Here is a 19,698-nt window from a genome sequence, read left to right as displayed (position 1 = left end):
GTCGCCAGGGAGGGTGATGCGGGGGACGAGAGGAATAAGAATTACTGCCCTCAAGAGATGTTAATGGTCCACACAAGACTCTACAGCACAACACCGTAAACATATCAAGTGGCACGGAGTGTGCTCAAGACTAATGAATAAAGTGGACCTGGACTACAACGCAACAACCTTTCCTGAATTTTGTCACATCAAGAACCTTCCAAGAATAAGACTTGGCCGAATTTGGTGGACTCCAATGTCTCATAAAAAATAACATAGGTCGTAAAGTTGTTTCCTAACTGGCACAGATGCATATCAATGTGATGTCCCGCAAAAAACAAAATCAATGTGATGTCCAACACGCTTATGCAGCTCCATCTTCACCATGCAGCCACTGTATATATAGATAGTTGCCACTCTCTTTGGGCATATTATTTCCATTTAGAGTGCATGTATTGAGTGTGAGGTGATCATTCAATTAGAATGGGTTGTTGCCTGCAAACACAAATTTTAATACTCCCTCCGATCCAAATTAATTGTCGCACCCTTAGTACAAGCGACAATTAATTTGGATCAGAGGGAGTGCTTGTAATTCCGTTAGTTTAGTAATTAGGCATGTTGCTTATTGACATAGGTTGTTGCCACTCGCAATGACCCTCGCTTCGACTGGCGTCTCACAAAGAAGCCCCGGTTGGCGTGCACCAAGGAATGATGAGCCTCCCTCCGACCGAATGTCTAGAATGTGGATGCTAAAGGTTGTTCCTCTGTTCTTTAATGTTCAGAGCAGGTAGTATATCATATGGTTTTCCTGATGTTTGGTTCAGACAAGTTGCTAAATTGAGTATGTTTGGGAAGGCCAAAGAACGGCGTTTTTTCATGTCGTTGGACAGGTACTTGGACATGGTCGAGGAAATTTGGATGATAAATGTGCTCGTCATCAGCAATGCGACTACTTGTAACATGTCGTGATAAATGCAGCGACACAGTGATGCAGCAAATTCAAGGCTAGGAGAAGGCTCATGCTATGCAGGTCTAGTTCATAAGTGAAGCTCCAAAGCACACACATCACATTACACATATATGGATGTATATAGTCCACTCACTAGTAGAAAAGGGGGCAGTGGTCCAGGCCAGGTCAGCCCATTAGTCCAGGTTCAATCCAGAACCGGGACCCATGAGGGCATTGGACCCGGTTCGTGAGCCCCAGGGGCCGGCCGGGCCACGTGGGCCATTGGTCCCGGTTCGTCTGGACCTTTTGGTCCCGGTTGGTGGGACGAACCGGGACCAATGGTCCTCGCTCCTGGCCCACCACCATTGGTCCCGGTTGATGGCTTGAACCGGGACCAAAGGCTGCCCTTTAGTCCCAGTTCATGCCACGAACCGAGACCAATTAATTGTCTATATATACCCCTCGCCCGCGAGTAGAGCACTCCCACTGCTCTGTTTTTCCTGGCCGGCGAGGAGCGAGCTTTGTGGTGCTCTAGCTCACCTCCTATGCACACGAGGTGTTCGATGGAATGCCTGAGCCACCGTACTTAAGCTTTCTCCTCTCCAAGCTCGACCTCCAAGCTCCATTTTCCTCAATATTTGTCTAGTTTTAGCGGTCCGTCACGTCCCGTCCCCGTCTTCACCGCCGTCGATCGCCCGCGCCGATCTCGTCGCCGGCACCACCGTGGTGAGCCTCTTGTTCTTATCTTCTTTCTGAAAGGAAAAAAATTCTTACTTGTATGTTTATATAGATACTTGTATAATTTTCTTACTTTTATTATTGCATCTTATATAGTGCGATGGTTTTGGTATCCGCCCCCGTCGGCCCTCGTCCTGTCTATGATTCAAATGTGGTATATATTATCTTTTCATAACTATTGGTTCATTTATTGTTTATGACAATTATGCCAACCAACGTGACATAGATTTTATTTATCTAGGAGGTTGTTGAACCGGAAATTCCAACCGACCCTATTGTCGAGAGGTTAAATTTAGTTGAAGAAGAAACAATTTCTTGAAGGAAAAAATAAGAAAAATTGAGGAGGAGAAGATGATATTGGAGTTGCATGTTGTGGATGTCGTCGATGATCACAAGATCAAGATGGATGCAATGCGCTTGAAGATTAGAAAGATTAGAAAATATGCCATTCATACCGAGGCTTGGTATCATTATGCCGTTGGATCAGTTGTTACATTGGTTGCGATTATGATCGCATTTGTTTTCGCATTGAAATGTTTTACATAGTTTCAATGTATGGTTTAATTAATTTAGATGCTTTGCAGAGCTTTATGTTGTTAGATGAGAACTATGTATGTACTTTGGTTTTAATGTGATGATGAACTTCTATAAATTTGGTCACTTAATTATCTATTCATGATGTTCTGTAATGATTTTTGACACACTTAATTATATATAATGCACGCAGATGAACCGACAATGGATGTACGGTTCAAGACACACCTCGAGTACATTAAGGGCGTACATGATTTTCTCGAAGTGGCTGAGGCAAACAAACAGAATGGTTTTATGTGTTGTACATGCCCTATATGTGGGAATGCGAAGTCTTACTCTGACCGGAAAATCCTTCACACCCACCTGCTTTACAAGGGTTTCATGCCACACTATAATGTTTGGATGAGGCACGGAGAAATAGGGGTTATGATGGAAGACGGCGAAGAAGAAGAGTACGATGATAATTATGTGCCCCCTGAATACGGTGATGCTACTGAAGATCAAGAGGAACTAGACGATGTGCACGATGATGCTGCAACGGGAGAAGCTGCTGAAGATAAAGAGGAACCAGACGATGTGTCCGATGATGATGATCTCCGCCGGGTCATTGTCGATGCAAGGACGCAATGCGAAAGTCAAAAGGAGAAGCTGAAGTTCGATCGCATGTTAGAGGACCACAAAAAAGGGTTGTACCCCAATTGCGAAGATGGCAACACAAAGCTCGGTACCGTACTGGAATTGCTGCAGTGGAAGGTAGGGAATGTTGTGCCTGACAAAGGATTTGAGAAGCTACTGAAAATATTGAAGAAGAAGCTTCCAAAGGATAACGAATTGCCCGACAATACATACGCAGCAAAGAAGGTCATATGCCCTCTAGGATTGGAGGTGCAAAAGATACATGCATACCCTAATGATTGCATCCTCTACCATGGTGCGTACAAGGATCTGAACGCATGCCGGGTATGCGGGGCATTACGGTATAAGATCAGACAAGATGACCCTGGTGATGTTGACGGCGAGCCCCCCAGGAAGAGGGTTCCCGCGAAGGTGATGTGGTATGCTCCTATAATACCACGGTTGAAACGTCTGTTTAGAAACGGAGAGCATGCCAAGTTGATGCGATGGCACAGTGAGGACCGTAAGAAAGACGGGAAGTTGAGATCACCCGCTAACGGGTCGTAGTGGAGAAAAATCGAGAGAAATTACTGGGATGAGTTTGCAAGTGACCCAAGGAACGTATGGTTTGCTTTAAGCGTGATTGGCATTAATCCTTTCGGGGAGCAGAGCAGCAATCATAGCACCTGGCCCGTGACTCTATGTATGTATAACCTTCCTCCTTGGATGTGCATGAAGCGGAAGTTCATTATGATGCCAGTTCTCATCCAAGGCCCTAAGCAACCCGGCAACGACATTGATGTGTACCTAAGGCCATTAGTTGAAGAACTTTTACAGCCGTGGAATGGAAACGATGTACGTACGGGGGATGAGCACAAATAGGAGGAATTTGACCTAAAGGCGTTGCTGTTCGTGACCATCAACGATTGGCCCGCTCTCAGTAACCTTTCAGGACAGACAAACAAGGGATACCACGCATGCACGCACTGTTTACTTGACACCGATAGTATATACCTGGGAAGTTGCAGGAAGAATATGTACCTGGGCCATCGTCGATTTCTTCAATGTGGAAGAAGAAATCTATATTTTGGGACCTACCCTACTGGAAATACCTAGAGGTCCGCTCTTCAATTGACGTGATGCACGTGATGAAGAACCTTTGTGTGAACCTGCTAGGCTTCTTGGGCGTGTATGGAAAGACAAAAGATACAGTTGAGGCACGGGAGGACCTACAACGTTTGCACGAAAAAGACGGCATGCCTCCAAAGCAGTATGAAGGTCCTGCCAACTATGCTCTTACCAAAGAAGAGAAGGAAATCTTTTTTGAATGCCTGCTTAGTATGAAGGTCCCGACTGGCAGAGAAAAAGTTTCAGAACCTAAAGCCTCATGACTGCCACGTGATTATGACGCAACTGCTTCCGGTTGCATTGAGGGGGCTTCTACCGGAAAACGTCCGATTAGCCATTGTGAAGCTATGTGCATTCGTCAATGCAATCTCTCAGAAGGTGATCGATCCATAAATCATACCAAGGCTAAGGAGTGATGTGGTGCAATGTCTTGTCAGTTTCGAGCTGGTGTTCCCACCATCCTTCTTCAATATCATGATGCACGTCCTAATTCATCTAGTTGACGAGATTGTCATTCTGGGCCCCGTATTTCTACACAATATGTACCCCTTTGAGAGGTTCATGGGAGTCCTAAAGAAATATGTCCGTAACCGCGCTAGGCCAGAAGGAAGCATCTCCATGGGCCATCAAACAGAGGATGTCATCGGGTTTTTGTGTTGACTTCATTCCTGGCCTTAAGAAGATAGGTCTCCCTAAATCGCGGTACGAGGGGAGACTAACTGGAAATGGCACGCTTGGAAGGGACTCAATAATATGCAGGGACGGATATTCTTGGTCTCAAGCACACTACACAGTTCTACAGAACTCTACCTTGGTGACCCCGTATGTCGATGAGCACAAGAACAGTCTGCGCTCCAAACACCCGGAGCAGTGTGGCGACTGGATTACATGTGAATACATCTGGACTTCAGCAGTTGGTTGGAAACGTGTCTCAGAGGTGACAACACTATTTGTGATGAGTTGTACTTGTTGTCCAGGGGACCATCTTCGACTGTTACGATTTGGAAAGGATATGAGATAAATGGGAATACATTTTACACGATTGACCAAGATCAAAAGAGCACCGACCAAAACAGCGGTGTCCGCTTTGATGCAACAACCGAGAGGGAAAAGGACACATATTATGGTTACATAGTGGACATATGAGAACTTGACTACGGACATGATTTTAAGGTCCCTTTGTTTAAGTGCAAATGAGTCAATCTGTCAGGAGGCGGGGTACAGGTAGACCCACAGTACGGAATGACAACAGTGGTTCTGAAAAATCTTGGGTACACTGACGAACCGTTCGTCCTAGCCAATGATGTGGCACATGTTATCTATGTGAAGGACGTGTCTACCAGACCGAGAAAAAGAAAAGATAAGGAAGCGAATACATCATACGATGAGCCAAAGCTCCACATAGTTCTTTCAGGAAAAAGGGACATAGTGGGAGTGGAGGGCAAGACAGACATGTCTGAAGATTATGAAAAGTTTCATGAAATTCCTCCCTTCAAAGTCAAGGCTGACCCCAGCATCCTGATAAACGATGAAGATTATCCATAGTTACGACGCAATAAGCAAATGACACAAGCGAAGAAAAAGTGAAGACTTTCTCCCGCAACTATTATGATGATACCATGCCAACTTTGTAATAGACGAGTATGATATCATTGTCCGTTTTGTACATGCACATGCTATGTGGTTGAATTTATGATACCATGCCAACTTTCAACTTTTTCAGAGTTCATTTGAAAACTAATGACACTAATAAAAAGTTTATAATTTTTCTAAAACTAAAAGCAAAAAAGAATTAAAAATAGAGCAAAAAACAAAAGAAAATAAATAATGCAGAAAGCAAAACAAAAAAACAAGAAAAAAATAAAAATAGCAACAATAAGTATTTTGTTGTAAGTAGAAACAAAATAAAATAAATAAAGCAAGAAAGAAAACAAAAAAAAGTGTTTTTAAATTTGAAAACTAATGGCACTAACAGAAAGTTTATAATTTTTCTAAAACTAAAAGCAAAAAAGAATTAAAAAATAAAGCAAAAAACAAAAGAAAATAAATAATGCAGAAAACAAAACAAAAAAACTGGAGAAAAAAAATAAAAATAGCAACAATAAGTATTTTGTTGTAAGTAGAAATAAAATAAAATAAATAAATCAAGAAATAAAACAAAAAAAGTGTTTTCAAATTTGAAAACTAATGGCACTAATAGAAAGTTTATAATTTTTCTAAAACTAAAAGCAAAAAAGAATTAAAAATAAAGCAAAAAACAAAAGAAAATAAATAATGCAAAAAACAAAAAGAAACTGGAAAAAAACAAAAAAAACTGCCACCTATTGGGCCACCACGGCCTGAATACGACTAGAAACCCAACCTGGGCCAGGATTCAGGCCCGCAAAAGGTCCAATAGGCCCACAGCAGCATAGTGTGAGATTAGGCCCGAAAGCCTGCAGTTGAGAGGAGCTCGAGAGGGTGGGCGCAACAGCGCTTATAAACCACTCTCGAGCCCTCTCAACTAGCGAGGTGGGACTAAACTTTCGCCGCGCTGCGGGCAGCACAGGGGCCTTTGGTCCCGGTTGGAGGCACCAACCGGGACTAAAGGGGAGCATTGGTACCGTTTCGTGGCACCAACCGGGACCAATGCCCCCCTTTAGTCCCGGTTGGTGCCACCAACCGGGACCAAAGGCCGCCGCTCACCGCCCTTTGGGCTGCTGAAAAGAGGCCTTTGGTCCCGGTTGTTGGCACCAACCGTGACTAAAGGGGTGCATTAGTCCCGATTGGTTTCACGAACCGGGACCAATAGAATTCTCCCTTCGGATTTATGACCTGGTCGAACAAAAATCCCGCTATTTCCTCTTGAAGTGCTTCTACGCGCTCCGTTTCTATGAGCTTCTCCCACACCTCTTTGAACTGTTAAGAAGGAGATCAATATGCATGTGTATTAGTTGTGTGACTAGATATCGATAATAGTGTTCTGACAAGCTTACCCATTCCTGACTTTGAGATCTGCTCCTTTCGGACGCCATCATGCGAATGTTCTCGCAAACACAGAAAGCACACAGATCAGTCCCCTGCGCCTGCTTCAGGGCCTTTACGAGAATGGAATTTGATTAGATAAAAATTAATCAAGCATGATAATTAAAGAGATGGCAGCTAGCTAGCTAGAGCTATAGTACTACTTAATTGCTTACCTTGGGTCGAAACCATTTAAGCTTTTTTTTCCATTCGCCGGGCGTGACGGCGATGAACCTTGTCCAAGCCCTGCCCGCCGACAAAGAAAATGAATAAAGGGGTTATTAAATAGTTCATATCATGAAATGACGAACTAAATAGGCCGAGATATATAGTTAATAATGATTGAAATTACATGTTGGCTATCCCATACAAGATGTTATAGTCAGATTTTTCTGAGATTAGTGAGTCCAGTACTTCAATTGTTCCGGCGTCAACTTTAATGATACACAAGACCTAGTGATATCTGCATGCACACACGTTTGCATGTCTTAATTAAGCGGGCATATGTAAGCAAAAACATGTAGCTAGCTAGTAGGCAAAAACAGAGAATTTGTAGTACAAGACAGTGTGACTCACTGGAAGTTGTAAGGAAGTAGTATATCTTCATTGTATTTGAGGCGCTTCAAGAACTCTAGCATGCTGTCCTCTACTTCCTTTGCATAACGTTGATTTATCTTCCATGTGTATTCATTAACGGTGTTTGGGTCAATGAACCCAATGCCAAAGCGTCCACCTTTTCTCATTTCATATATCTTCATCCTGCATAATACCACAGAAAAGAATATAGTGAGGATAATTACAGGTAATGATTGATCAAAAGGATCACTACCGCTAGCTTGAGACTTAAATTATAGAAAGAAGTCACTTACAGACAATAGCAACTGACGATAGATTTGTCGAGTGCGTCTTGATTGTATAACTGAAACAGTTCTAAATACTCAACGGACACGGCTTTCTCATGATAGTAATGGTCCTGCTTGACATTCACCATGAGGGACAATCGATCTGAAATCTTGGTAATGTTCATGTACCATTGATGCAATTCATACATTCTCGTTGGGAGGTTCTTGACCTTGTCTGGCGCGACCAAAGGTTGGCCCCGGACATATTTCCATTTTACTTCATCCTCTCTAAGCAAAGGCATGGGCTCAATCTCGAGGAGTTGTCCAACAGTGATGTTGAGAACTTCAGCCTGCATTATATGCTCCTCCGTTATTACCACATTGCCCACCTCGGGAACATGCACTGTTTGCCCACAATAATATTGGGCGCGCGTACTGTCACCTGTTGTTGGCACAACAAGCGAGGGGATCGATTGTGCCGCCTGTTCTCCCAGTTGGGGAATGGTTTTCCCACATTTTTTGGCAGCTGCTTCTTGTTTGCTCGATCCCGATGTAGACGTGCTCGCCTCCCTTTGTAGACGTGCTCGATTTAACTTCCTGATGTGGCGCTCATAGTCTGTGTCAGCAGGCTTGGGAGCTGGTGGTTGAGCCATACGAATGAAGTGGTCAATCGTTTCCTCAGGCACTTTCTCCCTTGGCGGCGGTGGCGGTTTCGGTGCAAAATGGGCTTCCACCTCGGCCTTCGATATGGCTGTGATTTCCTCCTTGGACCTGTCATAAGACCTCTGCGGAAGAGGCTTGAGGCTTGGACCATATTTATATCGCTTGCCTCCGCCTGTACTTCCTGTACTACCTCGACTCGTACCGCTACGCACCATAGCTGCGGGGTGTCTCTTCTGCGATTGCTGAGGCGGCGGAGACGGCTGACGGGACTGAGTTGGAAGAGGAGGAGTGGCCTGAGGTTGTGCCGGACTTGGAGGAGGAGTGGACGTCTGACGCTGTGGCGGACTTGGAGGAGGAGGATTGTCCTGACACTTTGCTGGACTTGAAGGAGGAGGAGTGGCCTGACACTTTGCCGGACATGGTGGACTTGCAGGAGCGGGAGTCTGCTGACTCGGTGGCGGACTTCGATGAGGACTCGGCTGACGCGGTGTCGGTGGCCTTCGAAAGATGATGCAATCCTTTTTCCATAGGATGATACGATGCTTGGCCACTCCGAGAAAGCGCTCGCCGTCACCTCCAGCAATGTCAAGTTGTAGCCCCGAATATGGTGGGTCCACCACCTCATCAACCAAGACACGAGCATAGCCCGCTGGAATCGGGTTGCAATGGAAGGTTGCCTCGGGGGGATTTGTGAAAGCACAGCCGTCCGCCACCTTCATGGATATGTTCTTCATTTTGAGTGTAGCTCGCAGTTAGTGTTCTCCGTGATGTCATCCACGGGGTATCTACCCAGCATTGCGTCGTCCGGGACGGAACCCACGCTGCTTCTCGGCATGGATGGGCCGGTGCTATCCAATGCTGGATCATCCGCTAGCTGTTGCAGCTGCTGAGACCCCCTTTGATGGGTAAGTGAGTCGATCTGCTACTGCTGCCGCTGGAATTTGACTGCCAATTCCGCTTGACTTGCTTCTAGGCCTTGAAGGCATTCATAGTCCCGCTTCCTCTGCTCCTCCTCCATCTTCCTCTTCTTCTCCTCCGCAATCTTCTTTCTCGCATGGGTTCTGTAGTCGTTGTTCCAGTCTGAAAACCGCTCATACCACGGCATAGCGCCCTTGCCTCGTGTTCTTCCCGGGTGTTCAGGATTTCCCAGGGCACGCGTAAGCTCGTCGTTCTCTCTGTTGGGCTGGAACACCCCCGTTCGTGCCTCTTATATTGCAACAAGTATTGCATCGTCGGCTCCCTTCAGACTTGCCCTCGTCGAAACATTGCCTGTCTCCAGGTCCAACTCCCCCCCATGCGCATAGAACCAAGTCGTGACCCCGGGGGGCCAGCTCTTATTAGCCAGAGTGACACATGCATCCTCCTTCTCTTTCTCAGACTTATCCCACTTAGGCATTGCCATCGCATAGCCACCTGGCCCCAGCTTATGGAACTTATCCTTTTTTTCGGCATTCTTCTTGTTTATTCTCGACCGTTCCTTAGCTAATTCCGAATCCTTGAATTTCACGAAATCGTCCCAATGATCACGTTGGTTCTCCAGTGTTCCCTTGAATACTGGAGTCTTCCTTCCTCCCTTGACGTACTTGTTCCATTCACGATTCTTGTAATACTTGAATGCAATCGCCATCATCCTAAGAGCAGCCTCTTTGACTTTCTGCACATCTGCTTCCGTGAAATGATCTGGTAGGGTGAAATGTTCCATGAGAGTATCCCAAAGCAGATCTTTTTGATTCTTGTCGACAAAAGTAGCATCTGGACGTGGCTTTGCTGGCGCTCTCCATTCTTGAAGTTTGATCGGGAGTTGGTCCTTCACAAGAACTCCGCACTGACGAACGAACTTGTCCGCAATCTTCTTAGGCGCTAATGGTTTGCCAGTAGGGCCGCATGCCTCGATATTGTACTTTACGCCCGACTTCAACTTTTTGTTCGGGCCTCGTTTCGTCATTTTGCCTGAAGATTTGCTCGATCCGGATGGCTGAAAGAACAAAGATCAATTCGTTAATATATCTTCAAGTCATTTAAAACATGTGATGATCACCAGATGCCTGCTTATATAAATATATATACCTCGCCGGTGTTTGTTGTTTCAGGATCAACATGTTATTCGTCAGCGTCATAATCATAGTTCATGACTTCATCAATTTCGTCGTCACGATCGAATATCATATCACCCTCTCCGGTGTTGTTTAGAAATTTGGAGCCGTCATAATCTTCTACATTCTGATTATGATCTGGCTCGCGTATCATATCGAACATGGTCTGTTCTCCCTCTCTGTCGGTATTGTCTGCCATAGCTTTTGTTTAACTAATCCAAAAGAAATATAAAACAATTTAGTATTCAAATTACATCGTCTCAAATAATAGATATAATCTCGAATACATCGTCTAGAATAATAGATATAATCTCGAATACATCGTCTCGAATAATATATAATATTGAATAGTACATCACTGGCTATTAGCTAATAAAGATCGAATACTACAGAAGAATCTAGGACACTCGCGGTTCCTCCGGCGCGGGCGGTGGACACCCAAAGAGAAGGAACCCTCACAGGATCATAGCTGAAGTGAGATCCCCGAAGATTCTGCCACGTATTGGAGAACCTGCCGCCCTCTAACGCAACCATGCAGCGATGTACATGCTCGTCCTCCTCCCTGACACGGCGACGTACCACCTCCGGCGGGGCCGGGTCCCTCCGCACCGAAACTGGCCCACGCGAACGCCACCAAACGAGATCAGGGTCGACGACGGGACCCGCGGCCGGGTTCCTCATCAAGCGGCACGCCCCTCCCAGCAGCACCTCCCAGTGCCAGCCCGGCGGAGCCCAGTCCCGGACATGGGTCGGCTGGACATCGTCGCGGACGGGTCGACGGCGAGGATGCGGGCCGGGCATCGTCGAGAACAAATACTAGCTATATGCCCGCAAAAAGTAACATTTTTTTAATGATTGGATTTTGATAACTAAAATTTCTAACATTTCTATATAACACTAATTATGCTAATCTAAATAATCTAAATAACACTAAAATTTCTAACATTTCTAACATTTCTATATAACACTAATTTCTAACATTTCTATATAACACTAATTTCTAACTGATTAAGCACTAATTATATCCATCTAATATGCATTCATACATATATAATAGTGAAAAAATAATAATCTAAATAATCTAAACTAATTAAACACTAATTATCTGAACTAATTAAACATACAAAATAATAATCTAAATAATCTAAACTAATTAAAGACTAATTATCTAAACTAATTAAATATGCTTGTGTGTGTGTGGACGGGCTCGGGGCTGGAGGACTCACAGCGGGCGACGGCGACGGCGAGGCGACGGCGAGGCGACAGCCGGGGCGGCGACGGCGGGGACGGCGCTACGGGGACGGGGACGGCGCGACGGGGACGGGCCCGGGGTGGCGACGGAGACGAGGGCGGCGACGGGGACGGGGGCGGCGACGGGGACGGGGGCGGCGACGGAGACGAGCGGCGGCATCGGAGACGATCGAGGGCGGCGGCGACGGCGACAAAGACGACAGAACACAGGAACGAAAACAGAGGAAAACTGAAATTTTCGTAGCAGTTGTATATATAGAAGGCACCTTTAGTACCGGTTGGAGCCACCAACCGGTACTAAAGGTCTGTTTTGGCTAGGCCAAGCGGCGGGAAGCGACCCCCTTTAGTACCTGGTGGTGGCACAAACCGGTACTAAAGGGCCCCCTTTAGTACCGGTTTGTGCCACGACCCGGTACTAAAGGTGGTGCGCTGGCGCAGGTGCGGTGCGGAAGTTTAGTCCCACCTCGCTAGTCGAGGGGCTACCGCACTGGTTTATAAGCCCCAGTGCGGTAGCTCTCTCAAGCTCCTCTCCTAATCAGGCCTACTGGGCCTACCTGTCCTCCTCGCCTTGTGGGCCAACTGGGCCTTCGCGGGCCTGCATCCTGGCCCAACGAAAGGTTGTGTCGCTAGTCGTATGCAGGCCGCTTTGGCCCAGTAGACGGGCTTTTTTTCTTAATTTTTTTTTGCTTTATTTTTTTTGTTTTATTTATTTTTGAGTTGTTTTTTGCTGTATTTAGAGTTTCTTTGTGAATATTTTTGCTTTAGGTACAAAAAATTACAAACTTTCTGTTAGTGCCGGTAGATTTCAAATTTGAATAGTTTAAATTTTGAATCATTTGAAATTTGTGTGAATCACTAGTTTGTGAATAACTTAACTTTGAAAAAAGTTTTTTCAGTGATTCTTTTTTCTTATGTTTAATATTAGTGTGTTTTATCATTATATTCAATTTAGTAATGCTTAGGTTATTTAAAAAATGAAATGCCCTTGTAACAGTTCAGTTTTCGTCGGAAACCCTGATACTTCGAAAGAGATTGTCCATTTTGTACACGAAGTGCATCCAATTTTTGCCGTAACCCTCTCTATTTTCTTGCACATGCTATTTGTATGAAATTATGATACCATGCCAACTTTCAACCTTTTCTGAGTTCATTTGAATTGCTTTTCAATTTAGGGTCATTTAGCTGGAAAAAAATCAGTAAATGCATGAAAAGAATTTGTTTGCACATAAAATTTATTCGCGTTTCAAATGCCAAAACACATAACTACCCCAACTATTACAGACATTCCCTCCTGGGTGTGAAACACAGAAGAAAGTGATGATAGTGAAGCCGATCACATCCCAGATCTTTGGTTGTGAAACTTTTTCTTCGCGTGTGTCCCTTTGCGCCGTAACCATGGAAAATCTTCATCATTTAACGGGATGCTCGGGTCAATATTCACTGTGAATGGAGCAATTTCATCAAACTTTTCATGATCTTCTGACTTGTCTGTCTTGTCATCCACTCCCATGATGTTTCTCTTCCCAGAAAGAACTATGTGCCGCTTTGGCTCATCGTACGATGCATTCGCTTCCTTATCTTTTCTTTTTCTTGGCTTGGTAGACATGTCCTTCACATAGAAAACCTGTGCCACATCATTGTCTAGGAAGAATGGTTCGTCTGCATACGCAAGATTGTTGAGATCCACTGTTGTCATTCCGTATTGCGGGTCTTCCGTTACCCCGCCTCATGTCATATTGACCCATTTGCACCGAAACAAAGGGACCTTTAAACCACGTCGATAGTCAAGTTCCCATATGTCCTGTATATAACCATAATATGTTTCCTTTCCCGTCTTGGTTTCTGCATCAAAGCGGACACCACTGTTTTGGTTGGTGCTCTTCTTATCTTGGGCGATCGTGTAAAATGTATTACCATTTATCTCGTACCCTTTGAAAGTCATTATATTCGAAGATGGTAACTGGGACAGCAAGTACAGGTCATCTTCAATAGAGGTGTCATGCATGGTACGTGTCTGCAACCAGTTGGCGAAACTCCTGGTTTGTTCACGTGTAATCCAGTCATCAGACCGCTCCGGGTGTTTGGAGCGTAGCAAATTCTTGTGTTCATCCATATACGGAGCCACCAAGGTGGAATTCTGTAGAACTGTGTAGTGTGCTTCAGTGAGAGAATGTCCGTCCATACATATTATTTGTTCCCCTCCTAGCGTGCCTTTTCCATCCAGTCTGCCCTTATGCCGCGATTCAGGAACACCAATCGGCTTAAGGTCAGGAATAAAGTCAATACAAAACTCAATGACCTCCTCATTTTGATGGCCCTTGGAGATGCTTCCTTCTAGCCTAGCACGGTTATGAACATATTTCTTTAAGACTCCCATGAACCTCTCAAAGGGGAACATATTGTGTAGAAATACAGGACCCAAAACGTTAATCTCTTCGCATAGGTGAACTAGGATGTGCGTCATGATGTTGAAGAAGGATGGTGGGAACACCAACTCGAAACTGACAAGACATTGCACCAAATCATTCTGTAACCTTGGTATGATTTCTGGATCGATTACCTTCTGAGAGATTGCATTGAGAAATGCACATAGCTTCACAATGGCTAATCGAGCGTTTTCCGGTAGAAGCCCCCTCAATGCAACCGGAAGCAGTTGCGTCATAATCACGTGGCAGTCATGAGACTTTAGGTTCTGGAACTTTTTCTCTGCCATGTTTATTATTCCCTTTATATTCGACGAGAAGCCAGACGGTACCTTAATACTGAGCAGGCATTCAAAGAAGATTTCCTTCTCTTCTTTGGTAAGAGCGTAGCTTGCATGACCCTGATGTATGCCGTCTTCTCCGTGCATACGTTGCTGGTCCTCCCGTGCCTCAGGTTTATCTTTTGTCTTCCCATACACGCCCAAGAAGCCAAGCAGGGTCACGCAAAGATTCTTCGTCACGTGCATCACGTCGATTGCGGAGCGGACCTCTAGGTCTTTCCAATATGGCAGGTCCCAAAATATAGATTTCTTCTTCCACATGGGTGCGCGTCCGTCCGCGTCCTTCGGAACAGGTTGTCCGCCAGGACCCTTTCCAAATATCACCTTCAAATCCTTGACCATATCATGTACATCAGCACCAGTACGGTGGCGAGGCTTCGTCTGGTGATCCGCCTCACCTTTGAAATGCTTGCCTTACTTTCTTACGGGATGCCTGCTCGGAAGAAATCGACGATGTCCCAAGTACACATTCTTCTTACAACTATTCAAATATATACTGTCGGTATCATCCAAACAGTGCGTGCATCCGCGGTATCCCTTGTTTGTCTGTCCTGAAAGGTTACTGAGAGCAGGCCAATCATTGATGGTCATGAACAGGAATCCCTTTAGGTCAAATTCTTCCCCCATGTGCTCATCCCACGCACGTACACCTGTTCCATTCCACAGTTGTAAGAGTTCTTCAACTAATGGCCTTAGGTACACATCAATGTCGTTGCCGGGTTTCTTAGGGCCTTGGATGAGCACTGGCATCATAGTGAACTTTCGCTTCATGCACAACCAAGGAGGAAGGTTATACAAACATAGAGTCACAGGCCAGGTGCTATGGTTGCTGCTCTGCTCCCCAAAAGGATTAATGCCATCTACGCTTAGACCAAACCATACGCTCCTTGCGTCATCTGCAAACTCCTTCTCGTACTTTCCTTCGATTTTTCTCCACTGCGACCCATCAGCGGCTACTCTCAACTTTCCGTCTTTCTTACGGTCTTCTCTGTGCCATCGCATCGCCTTGGCATGCTCTTTGTTTTGGAACAAACGTTTCAACCGTGGTATTATAGGAGAATACCACATCACCTTGGCAGGAATCTTCTTCCTGGGGCGCTCGCCCTCGACATCACCAGGCTCATCGCGGCTGATCTTATAGCACAATGCACCACATACCGGGCAAGCGTTCAAATCCTTGTACTCACCGCGGTAGAGGATGCAATCATTATGGCATGCATGTATCTTCTGCACCTCTAACCCTAGAGGGCAGACAGCCTTCTTTGCTTCGTACATACTCTCGGGCAATTCGTTGTCCTTTGGAAGCATATCCTTTATCATTACCAGCAACTTTCCAAATCCCTTGTCAGATACACCATTCTCTGCCTTCCATTGCAGCAATTCTAGTGTGGTGCCCAGCTTTTTCTTGTCACCTACGCAATTCGGGTACAACAATTTTTTGTGATCCTCTAACATGCGCTGCAACTTCTTCTTCTCCAAATCACTTGCGCAGTTTCTCTTTGCATCGGCAATGGCCCAACCTAGATCATCAACGGGCTCATCTGATGCCTCTTCTTCAACTTCTTCCCGCATTGCCGGCTCAGCTTCTTCCCGCATTACCGGCTCAGCTTCTTCCCCCATTATTGTATCATCGTATTCAGGGAACCCATGGCCAGGATAGCTGTCGTCGTCCTCTTCTTCTTCATTGTCTTCCATCATAACCCCTCTTTCTCCATGCTTGGTCCAAACATTATAGTGGGGCATGAAACCAGACTCAAACAGGTGGACGTGAATGGTTCTTGAGGTAGAGTAATTGTGACCATTCTTACAGCCAGCACATGGACAAGGCATAAAACCATCCGCCCGCTTGTTTTCCTCAGCCGCAAGCAGAAAAGTATGCACGCCCTCAACGAACTGGGGAGAGCATCGGTCATCGTACATCCATTGCCGGCTCATCTTCATTACACAACACCGAATAGACCAAATTAATACAAGTTCATACATAAAGTTCATACAACACTTAAATGCAACAAACAAATAACTCTCTAGCTAAAGCATTTAAATGCAACAACAAATGCGATCAAGATCGCAACTAAGGTAACAATTGATCCAACAGCATAATGATACCAAGCCTCACTATCGATGGCATATTTTCTAATCTTTCTATTCTTCAAGCGCATTTTCTCCATCTTGATCTTGTGATCATCGACGACATCGGCAACATGCAACTCCAATTCCATCTTCTCCCCCTCAATTCTTTTCAATTTTTCTTTCAAGTACTCGTTTTCTCTTTCAACTAAATTTAACCTCTCGAAAATAGGGTCAATTGGAATTTCCGGTTCACATACCTCCTAGATAAAAATATCTATGTCAACTTGATGGGCATAATTTGTCAAAAACATGAAATGCAACAAATAGTTTTGAAAGAGAATATACCACATCCGAATCATAACAAGGACGAGGGCCGACGGGGACGGATATCAAAACCATGGCACTATGTATAACAAACAACGTACAGGTAAGATAATTATTACATGATTAATTATATATCCAAATCACATAAACATCAATTTTTTATATAAAATTTCATGAACAAGAGGCTCACCACAAGGTGGTGCCGGCGACGGGACGGTGCGGGCGATCGACGGTGGTTACGATGGAGATTTAGAAGGCACTAAGTAAACCACACCTACATATGCAAACTAAGTGTTATTTTTGACCTCAAATTGCATACAAATCAAATACTAGCACATATATATATTTCCTCCCAAATTACTAAACTCACAAATTAGTAACTATATAAAGCATTACAAGAGCTAATCTAGCAATGAGAGATGAAAGGACAAAGTTGCTAACCTTTGTGATCACTTGAATGGATGGGGGCCTTCAAATCTTGACAAATTTTGGGCAAAATGTGTGATGAGCTCGAGGGGAGAAGAGGAAGAACAGAGAGGAGATGAGTGGGGAAAGGGGGAAGAACAGAGCGAGCTGGACGAGGGGTTTATATGCAGGAGGACCTTTAGTACCGGTTCGTGCCACGAACCGGTACTAAAGGTGCTGGAGGGGGTCCAGACTGACAACATCCTGCCACCACCCTCATTAGTACCGGTTCGTGGCACGAACCGGTGCTAAAGGTTAGCCACGAACCGGTACTAATGAGAGCGGCCTGGCTAGCCGTTGGAACCGGCACTAATGTATGCATTAGTGCCGGCTCTAATACAAACCGGCACTAATGTGCTTCACGTTTGACCCTTTTTCTACTAGTGTTACTACCGGTTGGTAAGACCAACCAGTACTATAAGGTTTGGGGGGGTTTTAGTTTTATGATTTCTTTTTCATTTAATTTTGTGTTTCCATTTTAATTCTTTTTCATTTGCTGGTATTTTAAGATACTACACATTGTACACGTTATGCATATATATATAAATAGAATTTCTAGTAGAACAAATCATCGAGTTCAACATGATTGTCATGGTATTAAAAGCGTTCATATATAACACCACAAAAGCAAACCACTTAAGTTCAGAACGAAGAACACGGACATGAAAGGACAAGTACGAATTAAGAGCAGCATGAAGAACTAGCTGAATCACTCCTGCTAGCTACTCTCTCTGGTAAAATAGCATAGAACATGTATAGCTCTCCTGATTGATCATACTGGAGCATGCCGATGAACCTGTCTCCTAATCGTGGGCTGGGCTTCTCATTGCTGCCCCCTAGTACTTCTCTGCGATCATTAACAATTTTCCTCCAATCTTTCACTATTAAGCATTCATCGCTTCTAGAAATCCTGAATGCATTCATGTGCAATGCAGGATATCTTGGCCGTAAGCTAACAATTGACATCTGACCTTTAGTCTCGATCCCCTGTGGCACAACTGTCATCGGGAGTCTCTGTTGAAGAACATCGTATAGTACTTAATTAATATACTTAGCAATGAAAGTTTAGCAAAAAAATATGTATGCAAAATATGCACTGAGGACAAATAGTAAATATCTTAACATCATTCCTAAATAGATGCGACCGTAGTTTAATACCATCACTATTGGTCGCACGTTTTGAGTACTAACATTTCTAAGTGCAGGAAGAAAATTTGTCTTGACAGTATGAAGATCCTCAAGCCATGAAACATAATGACTTATCTCCTCGCAGTTTAGTTCAGCTCCGGGACAGTAGTAGGTCCTGTCTACCAAGCGCCGGACATGTTTGGTTGAATGGAGATAAGCTGTCAATAGAAATTAGTTGTCATTTATTTTTGAAATAAGCAATATCAAAGACTAAAATATAGTTGAGAAGAACTCACATAATGGTAGAACTAGAGGCGTCTGCACATCGACCCATATATCTCTATTACCTTCAATATCATCTTTCGGACGAATATCAAAGGTGGTAACCATACCAGGCTCAAATGCATAAGCCTTGCATAGTGCTTGCCAAGTTTTGCATTCAAAATAGGTGTACGTGTGTGTATTGTATACTTTGACGTTGAAAATATAACCATCATGCTCAGTTTTCAGGTAAGCTCTCTTTACCTCCATAGTTTCCAAATCTTTGAAACCTATCTTATCCAAGACAAAAATTCTTGCATGGCAGGGGATGCGCTAGTAGAATAGTGAAAATTAAAAATTATAAGTCAGGCAAATGAAGCATATATAAGTCATGCTTAATTACGAAAACAGACTTGTCGTTGTGACTTACTGTATCGAATTTGAAAGTCTCATCCAGCTTGATGCTGAATCACCTACCATCAACAAGGAAATTTCTGTCGCACTGGCCGCGCTGGTCTTCATAGTATTGGCACATAATGAAAAAATTTCCGTCGTCAGACGACATTTCCTATGTCCATATTAGGCGAAACATTAAACACTTACTAATTCAATTAATTCAACTACTTCTATTAATTCAACTAAGCATTTACTAAAAATAAACTAGTTATATTAATTCAATTAGTTCAACTAAGCATTTACTAAAAATAAACTAGTTCTATATATTAATTCAACTAGTTCAACTAAGCATTATATTTACTAAAAAAACTAGTTATTATATTAATTCAACTAGTTCAACTAAGCATTTACTAAAAATAAAATAGTTATATTAATTCAACTAAACTAGTTCTATATATTAATTCAACAAGTTCAAGTAAGCATTTTGTAAAAATA

At 44.0% G+C, this 19,698-nt stretch overlaps 1 pseudogene; it reads right to left on the bottom strand.

Annotated features, from left to right (window-relative positions):
- Window positions 1–757: 757 nt before the first annotated feature.
- Window positions 758–19,698, bottom strand: part of LOC123076939 (probable leucine-rich repeat receptor-like protein kinase At1g35710) — a 39,409-nt pseudogene continuing 20,468 nt past the window's right edge.

The sequence above is a fragment of the Triticum aestivum genome, chromosome 1B (genome assembly GCF_018294505.1).
Source record: "Triticum aestivum cultivar Chinese Spring chromosome 1B, IWGSC CS RefSeq v2.1, whole genome shotgun sequence".
Taxonomy (NCBI): Eukaryota; Viridiplantae; Streptophyta; class Magnoliopsida; order Poales; family Poaceae; genus Triticum; species Triticum aestivum.
Note: the sequence above shows the minus strand (reverse complement) of the source record. Positions and strands in the feature narration are given on the sequence as shown.